General features: G+C 34.5%; 2 pseudogenes; both read left to right on the forward strand.

Moving 5' to 3' along the window:
* Nucleotides 1–14,150, forward strand: part of LOC149554733 (glutamate receptor 2.7-like) — a 90,621-nt pseudogene extending 76,471 nt beyond the window's left edge.
* A 332-nt stretch (nucleotides 14,151–14,482) lies between these two features.
* LOC149554734 (putative disease resistance protein RGA3) lies at nucleotides 14,483–17,241 on the forward strand (annotated as a pseudogene).
* Nucleotides 17,242–17,512: the final 271 nt, after the last annotated feature.

Here is a 17,512-nt window from a genome sequence, read left to right on the forward strand (position 1 = left end):
CTAGTCTAGATCCTTATGGGAAAGTTTATGACAGTTATTTAATCAAGTGGTAATGTTTAAAATTCATGGGTTGGGTTTCATATAATAAGATAAGAATATTATGGTTTCACCTGGCATATTGAATCTGATGAGTAGCTGAACATAGATTCTTATGTAGACACCCATGAACTACTCGATCATTACTTTGTCATAATCTGTGCAAGTTTATTTTTGCATATCTATTTGAAGAAATTGTAATCTTGCTTTAAATCTAGTTAGGAGAAAGAGAAATTGTACTTTCAGTATATATGTTTCTAAATTACATGTATATTGTACTGTATTTAAAATCTAGCATGCAGGTTTACTGAAGATCTCAACAACTTATTTAGTGAGACTAAGCCCTATATATGCTTTCGGCTGTTTATGTTTTTGATTTCAGGTTCATTATAGGATTGGTTTATGGACCTCAAAGATTTAAACTGCTATCGTGTCATTAAAGGATTAATTGTAGTTCTTTTTAAGGATACGAGTAATCCAGAATTTAATTTGGATCAATGTCAATTTGATCACATCTTATGTATTTGAAAATAGAGTATATTTTACATACTTGGATGATTTTACCATGATGTGATAATGTTATTGATAATACTTTTCAGGGTATAATTGTATAAGTTACTGTGTAATGGTATTATGTTTTAATAAAAAAAAAATGTTCAGATTTTACTATTGTATTTATGTATGGTTTTACTTTTGGTAGTGATGGGGTGTTACAGCATGTGAGATTTATAGTCACCAATGGACACTAGATAGTAAAATAAAAATAAAAACTACTACCACTGTCAACATAAAAAATAAATTAAAAATCACTTGCCTTTTACGAAAACCATAGTCTACAAGTCAATGGGCAAGGCATACAACACTCTAAAACATCAACAGCAATAAGAAATGCCAGTATCCAAATCAAAAAAGAGTAAATTGTGTTGAATAATAATATCTTATAGTCCAATCTAGCTTGGAAAATTATGCAGGATTAACAAGTGAGAATGTCAAATGTAGGTGAAACACACCTTCCTATGCAAGCCCATAATAGGAAATAGTTGGCTAAATTGGGCTATTCGTTGACAGACATTGAGAAAATGGTAGGCGACTCACAACCCAAGGGAAAATTATTTGGTTGTAGTAATGGTGAAATAATGTGGGCCAATAAGAAACAACATGCAAAGGATGGTGAAATGTTTAAAATAAATGTATCCAAAATGTATATTGCATTGGCAATTAGATTGATATTTTTGACCAATCATGTGATAACTAATGGACGACTACCATGGGTGTTGGACCCAAATATAATAAACATCTAGAGACGTGATTGACCTATGTTGTATGCGTTATTCACCAAATGATGATTGACCCATTAGATAAGATTGCCAAATGGAAAAGATTCATCGCTAAAGTAATCTCTAGAAAAAATAGGTACATCAATGATGTAGGGGAGTGGACCCCAATACTAAAAACAACATCAATTAAGGAATTTGTAGACCATTTAACAAAAATGCCATCCATAGGAACAAGAAAATCTAGAAACCCAAGTCATAAAAGAGATCGTTCAGAACCTATAATCTTTGTCATAGAAATAGATATATACACCATCAAAACTTAAGAAACTTACAACTAATAGCTATATATAATATTGCCACTTTAGACTTTACACATATCTAGGTAATCATCCATTTAATCATATCATGAGCTTTATCAACAAAGACACACATCTAGTACAAGTATTTATGGATCATATTATCTAATCACTCATTTACTTTCCATATAATTTTTTTCAAATGTGGGCACTCCCTTGCATGTATTATTATATATCTATAATACACAAACCAAAAAAATAATTATAGAGAAGGAGTTCCCTTATATGAGCCCCATGGCTTGAACTCTCACATCAATGATGTATGACCATTGGATATATCTCTGCCACCCATTTCCTACCACTAGATTGATTCCTTTTTCATGATTGATTTATCCTCTTTTAAATCCTCATCATGGTTGACATGCTTATCTATATACATGAATGCACAGAATCTTGGTCACAATTTTCATGTCTCCAAGAGCAATTGAACTATTTTCTGTCACTAGAATAACTTTTCGTTGCCTCCTTCATGCTAATTTTTCAAATATTTAAAGATCTTCCTTCTGCACCACAATCAGGCCTTTGTAAAGTCTGATTTTTGTGAAAATTAATACTATTGCAGCCACTGATTATTAATCTCCTATTGTAAACAATTATTAAAGTCCTAAAAACAAATTCACAGCTAATATCAAACAATAACACAACTAAAAATTCAACAATAAAATATGGAAAGAAATTTACAACACAAAGAACACAATATTTTTGAACAAATCATCCTTGGAAAAATCCCTGAGGAAAAACCAGTTCTATAGATGGAAAATATATTAACATCATAAAATCAAGAGCTAAAAAATTCCTTGCCTCTCACTGGTAGAATTTAGATAACCTTCTAATTTCTCATGTACATATTGTCCATTGCTAGCCTCAATGCTATCACTAAGCACTTGCTAACACTACAAGATTTTTTGCTATCACTACAAACTCATTTTCTAACATTGCAAATGCTTCTACAACTTCTTGTTGTTCTCTATTCTTTTGTTCTTGTTTTTTTCTCTAAATGCCTCCCTTGAACCCCTATTATACTATCTAACCAAGAGGTTACTAGTTGCTTCTTGATCAAGACAATCTAACCAAGAAGTTTCTAATTGCTTTTTGATAACAACCTAACCAAGAAGTTTCTAGTTACTTGTCAATTAAAACAACCTAACGAATAGGTTACTAGTTGCTTCTAGAAGGAGACAATTAATTAACAAATATTTGTCATAACTTTAACAATTATTTTCTAATTAATCACATATAGATGAGAAACTATCCAAGCTACCTAAAACTAACACTCCCTCTTAGTGACAAAGTTGTTCTACATGACACCCAACTTATCTCTAAAGAGGATGAATTTTACCTTAGTCAGAATGTTTGCTACCCACTCCTCTATAGGTATGCACTATAGCTGAACAACCCTTCATTGTACACAATCTTTGATGAAGTGATATTTGATATCTATATGTTTGGACATACCATGAAACATTGGATTCTCAGACAACTTGATGCAACTTTGATTGTCATAGTGTATCATTGTAGTCTTAACCTTCTGACTAAAAAAGGATACCAAACAACTTTCGAAGCCATATAGCTTCATATGTCATCATGCTAGTTGCTATGTATTCTACTTCTACTAAACTTAGAGCCACTAACTTTTGCTTCCTACTGAACCAAAATACAACTCCTGATCCTAGACTGAAACAACACCCTGAAGTGCTCCTTTTGTCTATTGTACTTCCTACCCAATCTGCATTAGTATTGCCCATCAACCTAATACCTTCACCTCAAATATATTTAATCCTATACTCAACTATACCACACAAGTAATGCAATACATCCTTGGCCCCTATCCAATGCACTATCTTTGGTTCAACCATGAACTGACTAAGTGAGTTTACTGAAAATGCAATATTTGGCCTGCTATTGACCAAGTACATAAGCGAACCAATCAACTGTCTATATAAGGTAGGATCCAGATCCTTCTCCTTTGATGTATCTACCTTTCTCCAATTCATAATCATGGGTGTAGACATAGCTTTGCAATCCTTCATCCCGAATCTCTTCAAGATTTTAGTGCAATATTTCCCTTAACTGAGGAAAATCTCTCCATCTATCTGCCACACATCCATGCCTAGAAAGTAGTGCATAAGTCCTAAGTCTTTCATCTCAAACTCTTCTACAAGATCCCTCTTGTAGTCTTCTATGAGCCCTAGTGAACCTGTAATAAACAAGTCATCCACATAAAGGACAAGAATGAGAATCTCACCACCAACCACCAAGTAGTAGAGGTTAGCATCTGCTTCTCTCTTCACAAAGCCCATTTCCTACAAGTATGTGTCAATGTACTCATACTACACTCTGGGAGCTTGCTAGATTCCATACAATTCTTTTTTCAATCTACACATGTGGGTCTCTTTGTTGTGTGCTACAAAGCCTTCTAGTTGCTCTATGTATACCTCCTCCTTCAATTCACCATTAAGGAATGTTGTCTTTACATCCATCTGATGGATTCGCCATCTCATCTGTGCAACAAATGATATCACAACTCATATAGAAGTATACCTAGCCACTAGAGAAAATGTCTCCTCATAGTTTATTCCCTCCATCTAAGAGAACCCCTTGGCCATGAACCTCACCTTGTATTTTTTGTTGCTACCATCTGCACTATGCTTTATCTTATAGATCCAACATGATCCAACAACTACCTTATCTATTGGTCTAGGCACTACCTCCCACACATCATTCTTCATAATTGAGTTATACTTCTCAACCATATCATCTCCCCATACCTGATACTCTATAGCCTCCTGATAGCTAGAAGGTTCACTATCTACCAACTAACTAACTAATGCCACATAGTCATTGAACTTGGCTAGTTCTCTCCATTGTCTATTGCTCTTCCTAGGAGTTCCCACAGATTTTTGAGCATCTGTTAGTGTCTCTTGAACTTCACTATTCCTACTACCAACTATAGAGGATGAAATATCAACCTCTAAGTCTTCTAGATGCATTTCCTATTACTCCATGCTCTGTGAAACTTCACCACCTAAGCCTACACTTGTACTAGTAACTATATTTATGCTTTATGTCCCTTGACTAAGCCTTGGAGCTCTTGTTGGCTGCTCACTTTGATCATCTACTGGAAAATCTCTGGCCCTTCTAAATGCATTGTCCTCCATGAAATTTACATCATGCCTGACAATAATTCTCTTGGTCCTAAGGATAAAAGTCCTATATGCCTTTGAAATTTCACTATATAGAACAAAGTACCCCCTCTTTGCAGTCTGATCTAACTTTATACGTGTATCACCTATAATATGACAATATGCCAAACTCCAAAATATTTTGAAATGGATAACATCAAGCTTTTTTCCTGTGAAAACTTCCTCTGGTGTTATCCTCCCTAGTACCTTGTGTGGAACCCTATTCTGAATGTAGTCATTTATACTACACACTTCTGCCCATAAGTAGCAGGGCATATCCTGGTCATGTCGCATAGTTCTTGCCACCTCCAATATAGAACAATTCTTCCTCTTAGTAACTCCATTCTACTATGGATTGTAAGGAATAGTCCACTCTCTCTTGATTCCTTCCTTGGTATAGAAATCTTGGAAGTTATTTCCTTTGTACTTGCCTCCATTGTCTGACCAAAGAACCTTTATCTTCTTTCTTATCAAGTTCTCCACAAGAGCCATGAACTCTTGGAATTGACTAAAAAAACTCATCCTTTGTCTTCAAGAACTATATCCAAGTCTTCCTAGAGAAATCATTGATAAAAGTAACATAGTACTCATATCCTCTGAGAGACCTTGTCAACATCAATATACATACATCTAAATGTACTAGATCAAGAACACCTTCAAATATGGTGTCACTCCTTGGAAAAGATGCTTTTATAAACTTCTCCAACATGCATCCTTTACATACATCATCATGCTTTGTGCTCACCTCTGGAACACCCGTCACAATCTCACAAAGCAATTTGAGTGCTCCATGATGAATATGGCCCATCCTCCTATGCCATAGCTCTCCAAGATCTCGAGGATCACTCCTACTCATGAGTGCCTTGGGAATATCAAACTACAACCTACAAAGGCAACCACTCCTAACTCCAATAGTTATGGGTGATTTATAATCAATGTGCTTAATTGACATGTGTCCCTCTAAAGAGTACATTATACCACCTATCATGAAGAAAAGATACAAAAATCAAATTCATACTTAGGCCTAGCACATGCAACACATCATGAATTGGAATCATCTTTCCCTTCTCCCTCTGAAAGTGAACAATCCCTTTCCCAACTAGTTCGAGTTTGGAGAAGTTTCCCATAGAAATTTGGATATTGGTGTTCTCCTTATAATTAGAGAAGCACTCTCTAACTCCTATCATATGAAATGATGCCCCACTATCTATATACTAGATAGTCTGTGAGGTTGACCTAACCATACAAGCTATAAGTGTAAACTCATGTTCCATTCTAATGGAGAGTTCTTCTACACTTGTTGAAGCTGGTACTTGCTTCTTTGCCTTTTTCCTTTCTACGAAATCAATGACATAGTGACCATACTCATGACATCCAAAGCACTTGACCTTTGAAAGGTCCATCTTCTTCTCACTTTGTGAATTAAATCCTTTGCTAGATCCCTTCTTTGCTTTCTCTTTCCCTGCTAGGGTAACATCTCTTGTTCCACCTCACCTTTCTGACTCTTGTTGGCCCCATTGACAAGACTTAGTGTAAACTCCTCCTGAGTGAAATCAATCCATAGTTGATCCCAACTAGGTAAGGTATATCGTCCACTGACAACTTGAACAAACACAATCCATTATCTAAAAAACCCATTTAGGGCTATTCTCACTAGCTCATCATTACTAGGACTATCTCCAATAGCTACTAACTCATCCTTGACAATTCTAAGCCTAGTGAGGTAACTTGTAACATCTTCACCCTCGTTCATCCAGGTACTCTTCAACTTCTCTCTGAGAATTATCTTCTTGTTGGTGGTAGCATTCCAGTACAGATTCAAAATGACATCCCACATCTTCTTCATCATATCTAGCTTTGAGATATATGGAACAATATGATCCTTGACACCATCAAAGATAATCCTCCTCACCTTGGCATCATCCTTCTTATATGTTGCAAGTTGTCTAACATCTGTTGGAACAAGTACAACACTAGTAACATAATCCTTGATACCATTCTCTTCTAATAATAAAGAAATTCTACCCTTCTAGACACCAAAATTCAAGAGGTACCATCCAATCTATCCTGATTTCTCAAACCAACTAAAGCCATCTCAAGGGATTAAAGAAATGATAATTTTAAAGAGATTAACCCTTAATTTATTTCCTAGGGAAAAAAATTTCTATCCTTAATAATGCTTATTAAATTGCTAAAAAAAAATTCACAACTAATATCAAAAAATAACATAACTGCAACTTCACCAATAAAATATGGAAATAAATTCACAACACAAAGAACACAATATTTTTGGACAAATCATCCTTGGAAAACCCCTAAGGGAAAATAAATTCTATAGATGGAAAATATATTAACTTCAAAAAATCAGAGATACAAAATTCCTTGCCTCTCACTGGCAAAATTTAGACAACCTCTTAATTTCTCCTGCTGATATTCCTCACTACTGTCCTCAACACAATCATTGCGCTCTTGTGAAGATTGCAAGATTTTTTTCTATCACTGCAAACTCATTTGCTAACATTGCAAATACTTCCACAACTTCTTGTTGCTCTCTGTTCTTCTATTCTTGTTCTATTCTCCAAATGCCTCCCTTGACCCCCTTTTAAACTATCTAACCAAGAGGTTTCTAGTTGCCTCTTGTCCAAGACAACCTAACCAAGAATTTTTTAGTTGCTTCTTGATAACAACCTAACCAAGATGTTTCTAGTTGCTTATCGGTTAAAACAACCTAACCAATAGCTTACTAGTTACTTCTAGAAGGAGTCAATTAATTAACAAATATTTTTCATATAACAATTATTTTCCAATTAATCACATATGGACAAATAGTTGTCCAAGCTACCTAAAACAAACAACTTTGAGTTTTGTGAGGAAGACAACAGCTTCACATTTACATTCTAATCTTGAAGTGAATTAAAAGTGAAAGAATACACTTGATGTAGCCATTAAAAGCAATGAAGATAACTATGCCAATATGAGAAACTATAGGTTCTCTGAAGAGAGTCACTAGATCCTTCTCCAATAGGCCCAATTTCAACAATGTAAAAGTATTTTTTGCATTGTCCCAAGGAAAATGTACAAATCAAGTGATACATCCATGACTAGAAGCTTTTTCTTATGTAGTTCCAACATCTTTGATTTGATCCTTGCTCATCTCAAAACATGTAGAAGAATTATCTTTTCCTAGTTTCGTTGGCTTTTCCTTACTCTTAGATTCTAATTACATCATCAAGCTCAATTCATTGGCTTTAAGTTCAATCTCAGACTCACTTTTCACACTCTCTAGGACAACATCCTTCTCACTATTCTTTCAAGCTTCAAGCTCAGACTTCAGCTTTGCAACATGCAAAAAATTAAATAGTTTTAGTAATCATGAGATTGTCAACATCCATTCTTGCAATTCTAAGACTTTGTTTCATGTTTGGGAAAGAATCCATTTTTATATCATTCAGTCTTTGAGTTTCTACTTCTCTTAGATGAAAGCATTATAGTTCTCCTTGTGATCATCATTGTCTCAGTCAAGCTGCTTGGTCTTTCCACATAACCACCTGGCGGGTCTACAATCCCAACTCTTTTGCAAGCTTTCTTATCACTAGCTTTAGTTTGTTCTCTTCCTCAAAGCATTTTTCCAATGATTGAACCTTCTCAATACTCAATGTCCCCTTCTTGTCTCCATGATGCAATAGAGAAGAAGTGCAATCAAAGAGTTTCTCACCCATCTCATCTTCTTAAAATTTAATTATAATGTGTAGCTTAAAGTCTAATTAGGTTATGGGACATTAATTTTTTTTAAATAATACTAAAATCATTTAGATTGAAGGTGAGTATAAAAAAGCAAAAAAATCTTTTGAATCTTTGAATATTTTGTAATTATGTATTTATATTATATTTAAAAAACTAAAATAAATATATTTATCATTATGTATTATATTTTTTAAATTTTTGAGTATACACAAAAGATAATATATTTTTTAATTAATATATAATATATTTTGTAATGTTCAGGGAAGAGCCTACAACACATTAGTAAATTGTGAGCCTCTCATCGGGGAGGTCTTGGGTTTGAATCTACTCAAGATTAACACATAATAATAATAAAAAATCTAACAATAATAATAATAAAATGAATAATAAATAATCTAGGCTTTGGTGGATTACCTATTTAAAAAAAAGTTCAAATATAAAAAAATGTACTTTTTCAAATTCAATATAACATATAATATGAAATAATAACAAACTAAATTCTTTTAATTCAAATTCAACAATGAAAAATAAGAGATCTAAAAATGAATGATTTATCAAAGTCATATCATTAGTATAAATAAAATACTATCCGTTTATACATACATACATACATACATACATACATACATATATATGAATTATTCAATATTAAATTTAAAAATATTCTTTCAAAATGCTTTTTAACAAAATGACAAAAATGTATAGGATACTTTCAAAATTATGGTATAATATAATCTGATTTGATTAATTTAAGATTTTATGAAAGTCCAAGAATGATTCATTATGCATGTATTTATAATTTGAGTAACACTCACAGATGGCAAGTGTGAACAAATTATTCTAGTATTTAATTCATTGATGTTGAAACTCCAAAAGGAGGATGCAGATTAGTTTAGGGTGGTAGCTAAGTATGCAGGGTGCTGCCTCCCAACCATGCAGGGCCTTTTAGAATAGTAGGGGGCAGAAATGTAGTGAATTGAGAATATGACACTTGAATAATCATAGTAGGGGAATTTGAAATAATCTGATAATAGGGCGATTGTCCCATCCGAAAGAAGATAATTCTCCCCACACCACCGGTTGCCCAGTAGTGCGGGTTGAGCTCCTTTTCTGAAAAATTATTCTAGTATTTAATTTATTGATGCAATATTTACACCAAAGGAATACCTATATTAAAGTGAACTAGTTCACTTCATGTATCAATAGTCCAGGTTCAATTTTGAGGCTTGCAAAATGATCAGAATAGACTAAATCATCCACTAGCTTTTTTCTTCCACTTTTATCTGACTCACCATTGAATTGTGTAAAATTCTTTCCTTGTGATGACAAGACCATTGGAGCGATCCTATCCTACTTGTCCACATTTCCTATCTATTTTTTGCCTTTTTCTTTGTCATTTCTAACTACTTTACCTATGATAAGAGGGTTACAAACACAAAATATTATGCCTATTTTTGGTTTGTTTGCAGATTATATAGTGTTGTATATTATAATTTTGAGCATTCATTTTTCTGGCATCATATGTCTTTATTATTTAGTATCTTTGACCATTGGATTTTGTGTGCTTATGCTTGTAACTATCGATTTCATTATTGAATGTTTTCCCTCTTTTTAGCTAGTTATTCAATTAGTTTGATCATGAATAAGATGGAGGTAAATTTTCCCAGACACCTGTAAGAGTTTAGCTCCAATAGTTTGTATTCCTATGGAAAATGGAAATTAATCTTTCTCCTTTCAAGTTCCACGATAGCAGTTATGTAATGCCTTGCCAGAGAACCCAAAAGAGATTAACCTATTAAGTCACTAAGTTTTATATATATATATATATATATATATATATATTGAAAGATTAAAACAGTAAGAGATAATATAGAGGAAGCAATAACTCACATCCATACATAAACTATACAATAATAGTTACATCTCTCATGGGTTCCATGACATTGAATCACATACATAAGTTTTATTAAGATTAAATCTAATACATAAAAAAGTCCATAGCATAGGATAACCATAAGTACAAAATCAAATGAAATAATATACAAGTACATTAGATGCGACATGGCATAATCCAATATGCATAATCATCCTATGTGCAAGTCATAGGTTATGAAATGCTAAAAGAATATGCATCATGATAATGTACAACATCTCATAAGATCTCCAATAATGAAAGTATAGTAAATCAACATATGACCATAGAAAAAAATCACAAGATCAAAAGAAAGGAGAAATTTCACAAGTGCATCCAGAAATGACATCTAGTTGTCAGAATATCAATGGTATAAGAAACACTACCACTAACCTTGTGGAACCTAAATGGCTCACTCCCACCATGCTGAGGAGATAATCTCAAGTCCCAAATGGATAATCAATCCAAAAGTCATAACTATTATCTAGGTCAAGAAAATCCTGATAGAAATCTATCTCAAGGGTACCAAGACACAAGTAACATCTAATCCCATAGGCAACAAAGACACATAGGAAACTTAATATGCATGTGGAAAAGTGTCATTATATGAGTCAACTCTAAGGTTAAGTTGTCATCCTTTCTAGACTCTGCCCCCCTAGTTGCTCTATGTGGCATCTATATCCTCTATAATAGACAAGGCATACTAACAAGGAAAGGTTGCAACAAAGCATCCTCTCTACTCCCATCCTAGCCTATACTAGCACTCGAGACATGGGTGAGGTCATACACCAAATCTTATTAATTCATTTTAACCCCATTCATGAAATGTTATGACTTACTAATACAACTTATAATGGGCTACCCAAGCAACCTCTTTAGGACTCTGACCTCCATTGAAAGTCACTTCCCAGCATACACATAAAAAACCTACCCAAAGCTGATTGAAGTATATCTCATAAAATTCACAATATTCACCACAATCCTATACCAAAAATTAGAAAAGACCAATAGATAACTAATCGAAACCTCATAGGTTACACCAAGAAAATCACAATGTTCACCTTAGTATTATACAAACAACTAGAAAACACCAATAGATAAAATATTGAAAATGTCATAAGTTACACCAAGAAAATCATAATACACAAGCTTTCAATAAATAACTTGATCTCATAATACAAACACATGGATACAGAACATTGGTTGGAAATAAAATAATCGAGACTAACAAACATCACATAAAAGCATCACAAAAACAACCACTTTCCAAGCCTCTAGTAAACATGCCCATCTTGTCAAACTACTAAGTTTCTCCCAAATCCACCACCAAATAAAACATGACATCTCAACATGCATTTAAAAAAAGTGTAGTTATTTAGTCTTTTCTTTTTCGAATAAATGAATCCAAAAATTAAATTATAATATTATAAAGTAAGAATAAACATTCAATTAGCATTTTCACATGCCTTTGATCTCTCAAATCATGCAAACATAATATACTTAGTTTTTTATATTTACTATAAATGTTTTCACATGCATGCATAAGTTTAGCTACAACATTCTTTTCTCTCAATTAATCTTTTACTTTTCCAATAAATTATTTTAGATATAAGAAGAATATTTATCTTTACTTAGAAAATTCATGATAATCACATGAAAAATTTAAAGTTCAAACCCTATTTGTTCAATTTGTTGTTTTCTTCCAATTTTCTATTATCTAATTTGAAAAGGTTTTAAAACAATATAGTCCTAATACTTTTCTAAATTTTTATACAGTTTTCCCCAGTCATGTTTCCTTGATTAATAAGCCTTTCCAAATCCTACAACATAAATCTTTATCCAAAGAATAATATGATAAATTAATAAGCATTATGCAAGCATCCAGGATGACACGAAGTAGACAAATTAATATAATTAAGCCAAATTTGGAATTTTAATTAAATATTTAAAATTATTTCCTCTATTTAATTAATTAAATATAATTAAATTTTTATTTATCTTTATTATTTTTTTGTTAAATTAAATAATTAAATAATATCTTTATTTTTTTTTAAATTATAACTAAAAATCACAACAGACCCACAGACTTAAGTAGAAAATCCATTCTAAAAGAAAAAAGAAAAAATCAAATTCCAATGGTCAAAATCTCAAATTCACATCACTTGATGAATTCGGAAGGGTACATAACTCAGATACTTGTCTTATATTTTAGGACAATTGGCTCAGGTTAAGGATTTGGACTCAAGAACTATCTCCCCTCTTTACCATTGAGATACTATGATAAGGCACAATCATCCTGGCAATTTAGGAAAGTCAATGCTTGGTACTTGCAATCTACATAAAAGTCAAATATATACATATGCAAATGAATCTAAACTAAATAGGCAATGGTAGGGAGTGGTACATCATGTAGGTCCCAACTAGCAAGTGACTACGACTCCCTCCCTCAATCGCATCATAGATATCAAACACAAAGTAAAACATACATGTGCACCATATACATGCAAGTATGGGGTAAGTAACCATAAAAATCATATACACATCATCCATCTAACTATCATCATGAAACCACTAAAATCACTATATGAACATACAAAGCATCATCATTGAAAGAATAACCATAAACATTTGAAATAACCAAGTATCAAGTGGCTCATCAAATATATAAGCTAAGTATAAAATAAAATCAATAAAATTAGTCAACCAAGTACCACTAAATCATAGCACATAATCAATGAAAACTGACCTAAAAGAATTCGACAATATAACAAACCAAAAAAAAAAACTAGGGGTAGGTACTACAAGTTATGCCGTTCAATATTTGCTTTAATATTTTAATTTTTAAGGTATTTAAGTTGTCTTCATATTTTTTTGGAGTTTTTTGAATTATGAAACTAATATTTTCCAATATGAATTTTTCAATATATAAGCTTATTTTTCATATTTATATAAATTAATTAAATGATAAATAACATATGATGATTAGTGTTTAAGATTACAATTATGATAATGGTTAGGATTAAGGCTTACATCATTATTATTAATATTATTAAGATGAGGATTACAATTATGATTAGGTTTAATCTTGCTATCACATTTTTATGATGAATAGGATTATGATTTTTTAATGGTTAAGATAAGAGTTTGTGTTTATATTAGGATTAACTTTAGGTTTGAGTATAGAGTGAGGTTAGATTTAAGGTTTATAATGGCATTAGATTAAGGAACATAGATTGTTTTATCGTTGAAGTTAGTGGCTTTTGTTAGGATAATAGTTTAGATCGTTAGGGTTAGGAGTAGGATTATTATTAAAATTTAACAATTATAGTAAGATTTAAAGTCAAAATTTTATTTTTAATTAAAAAATTAGTCAAATTAATTTATATACTATTTATACGTTATCCTTACTTGACTTTCAATGTCTCTTAGGTGTGCCTATCGCACTCTAAAGTGGATTGCTAGTTATCATTGAGGTGGAAAGTTGAATTGAATAAGGAAACTTTCTTCAAACCCAACGTAGTTTTACAACCGTCACGTCAAATTACGTTTGAGTCTCTTATAGATGAGCGACTTTTTGGTTTTGGAAATTTCGGGCAGCCAGGCAGGCGCACAAATGCGACTCACCGGAACTGGACAAGATTGAAATTAATATTTCCTTCCATATTTCGTTGAATTTTCGGAGAATGCAATTGTAAATTTCAAATCATCTCCCAAACATCTCACTTTCATCAAGCATTTCACTTTCATCAAAAATACATTTCACTACTGGATCCATTAACCCCCGTAATGGCTACGTTGATCAGACTGGATTCCCATTTGGTCAAGTTTTTATTGACTCTCGCCATTACGACTATGTTGTCAGGGGGGCGCTTTTATGGTGGTATTACACAGTCAAAACTGTGGGCAGGTAGTTTCCCAGCGCTTTAAAAGCGCTTTAAAACCACGAGAATACCTCCTTTGAGTTTGGAAATGAATATGGCCGGATCTCTTGTGTCGATGCTTGCCGATCATCTCACTTCAGTTCTGATTCAAAAGATATTTGAGGAGGTCTCATTGGCGAGCAAGCACAGAGAAGATTTGGAGCTCATCTGTGATGAGCTGGAATCTATCAAATGCCTCCTCAACGACGCCGGCGGAGTGTGGAGAACAAACTATAGTTCAGTTAGGAATTGGTTGCAGAAACTTGAAGACTTTCTCTACGATGCTCTCCACCTCTTGGATGAATCCTCTCATGACTCTGACCACCAATCGAGCTGTATTTCCAGGTACTTTCTGGGTCGCAAGATTCGTGTGTTGAAGGAGAGAATCCGGTGCATCCATCGGAGCTCAAAGTATCTCAAATACCTGAGGACATGGATGTCAAGCCCCGTTGCGGATTACTCACCGGAGAATCGATTAGAAATAGAAGAAAATTTAGTGGGTTTCATTTGGAAGCTACAACGGTGGGAATGCAACTAATATCGATGTCATCAGCGGATGGCTTCTCTGCACAGATGGCCCTCAGATCATTGCTGTAGCGGGCATGGGAGGGCTTGGGAAAACTCTTCTTCTTCAACGCGTCTTCATCAGCCAGAAAGCGAGAGAATCCTTCGATCATTTGATTTGGGTGGCGGTATCCCAGAGCTTTGTGGTGGATCAGCTACTCCTCCACATAGCAAGACAAGTAAAGCTGCCGGAGGATGAAAAGCAAAGTCAGCTCAATGCGGTGGAGGTGAGAGATAATTTCCGGAAGCACCTGCGTGAAAGCCGATGTTTACTTGTTCTCGATGATGTTTGGGACAAGCACGCTTTGGGATCCATTGGCTTTCCGTTGGGCCCGGGGAGGAGCAAAGCAATGATTTCCACGCGCGACAGGAAAGTGTTGGAGCTCACCGGGTGCACCACATGGACTACATGTCTGAAGACAACAGTTGGAGATTGTTCTGCATTCACGCGTTCCCTGAAGATGAGAATCACAGTCCGCCAGAGGAATTGCAGGAGGTGGCTCGTGCGATTGAAAGGAAATGCTCCAGATTACCGCTGGCCGTGAAGACAGTAGCGGCATCCATGGCCAGCGTGAGGCCACTTCCTAATGAGTGGGAATCCACGCTGAATAGGCTCAATAAAATCAGAACAATCAAGGATGACTTTCTGCCATTCTTGAGGTTAAGTTACGACGCCCTCCCTGATTATCTAAAGCCCTGGTTTCTTTTCTGTTCTGCTTATCCAGAAGATGCAAGAATGAGTTGTGAATATCTGGTGCAAGTGTGGAATGCACAAGGATTTGTTAGTCCTGAAGATAGAGAAGACTCATATGAGCTGGGATTCTCTTATCTCAATGAGCTGGTTGATCGGTGCATGATCGAATTTGTTCCATATGCTGGGAACGATTACATCATTAAGTACTGCAAGATGCACGATCTACTACACGAGCTGGCTCTTTCGGAATCTCGGTGCCAAACCAGATGTTTGTTCAGGGCTGGGAATAATGTGGAAAAGTTCCCCGTAGAAAAGTGCCACGGCCTACGTAGGATTTCTTTGATTAAAAATAAAATAGCTAGTATTGACAAAACCATCCGTTCCCCAGGGCTCCTCACCTTGCTGCTATGGAACAATCTTCATCTCAAATCAATACGTGAAGACTTTTTCGAGAATATGAGACATTTGAGCGTTCTAGACCTGAGCCAGACCTCCATCAAAGTATTACCCAAGTCTATTTTCAAATTAAAACATTTGAGATTTCTCAATCTGTCCAGAACAGATATTGAAATGCTTCCTAGATGTTTTAGCGGTCTCAAAAATCTTCAGTCGCTTGATGTTAGCTGGTGTGAAAAGTTGACAAGTCTGCATTCCTGCATAAACAAAAATCAATCTTTGCTGCAGCTGAATGTTGCAGGCTGCAAGAATTTGGCTTGGGTTCCTCATGGAATATCGAAGCTTGTCTCTCTCCGAGTATTAGGACAAGTTGTATTCAAGCTGAAGGGCAATGTCGGAAATGCATTGCAGTTGAATGATCTCAAAGAATTGTCTCTGCTGCAACAACTGTCAATTGCATTCAATGGCCGCTCAGACTGCCAAGGCATAACAGAGGGGATCTTCGGAGGGATGGAAGACATGAGAAAGTTATTCTTCGAGAATTGTGATGAGGATTATCTTGTTCAGGTTCCCGATGACATGGCAGGCATGAGACGACTGGAGATTCTTCACCTTCACAACTGCGTGGCGCCTCCATGGATCTCTCAGCTTCACAATCTCATGCTTTTGCTCTTGAAAGGAGACGATTCTCACAATTATCATGCCCTGCAAATAATTCCTAATTTAAGGCGACTGATCTTAATGCAGAACAAGCTGTGTATCGATTTCCCTGCAGATTTTGGGAGTCCCATGTCGTTCCCCAAACTGGAGGCACTGATTATTGAGGATTTCTCGCAGCTGCGGAGATTTCCATGCCTGGAAGAGAATGCAATGCCAGTGCTACAGCATTTTCGACTGGCCAATTGCGGGCGGATGGAAGGAATACCTCAAGGCTTGGACCGCCTAAACAGTCTTGAAGAGCTTCAAGTCGTCGGCTGTGAAGGCTGCCGCAACGATCTTCAGCAAAATGGGCATTACGGCCAAATTTTCAAACGCCGTAATGTCCAAGTGAAATGCGAATGTAATGTTGTAATGTTGCTGACGCCGAAAGATGATCTTACAGAAGAATGTAATGTTGTATTTTAGATGTTAATAAATTTTTAACATTTTTACCTTTTTAATCATATTCTTAATTATAATTTTCTTTTCAGAGAAATGTATTGGAACGTAATAGAATATTTGTGAGTCAAAATTATTATCATTTAAATTGACTGTTGTAGTTGACAGTTTAAATATAGATAGTATGGTCAAAAAAGTGAAAACATAATTATATTTTTTCAATAAATTATTTGATGGTTAGATAAAGGGTCATATGTTGAAAGGATTAGAATAGAGATTAATAAATATTATAATTTTGTTTTCTATTAACAATTTCATATAATTCATATCAAA

Source organism: Cupressus sempervirens, chromosome 5 (assembly GCF_028749045.1).
Source record: "Cupressus sempervirens isolate cs-2001-9-10 chromosome 5, ASM2874904v1, whole genome shotgun sequence".
In the NCBI taxonomy this organism is placed as follows: domain Eukaryota; kingdom Viridiplantae; phylum Streptophyta; class Pinopsida; order Cupressales; family Cupressaceae; genus Cupressus; species Cupressus sempervirens.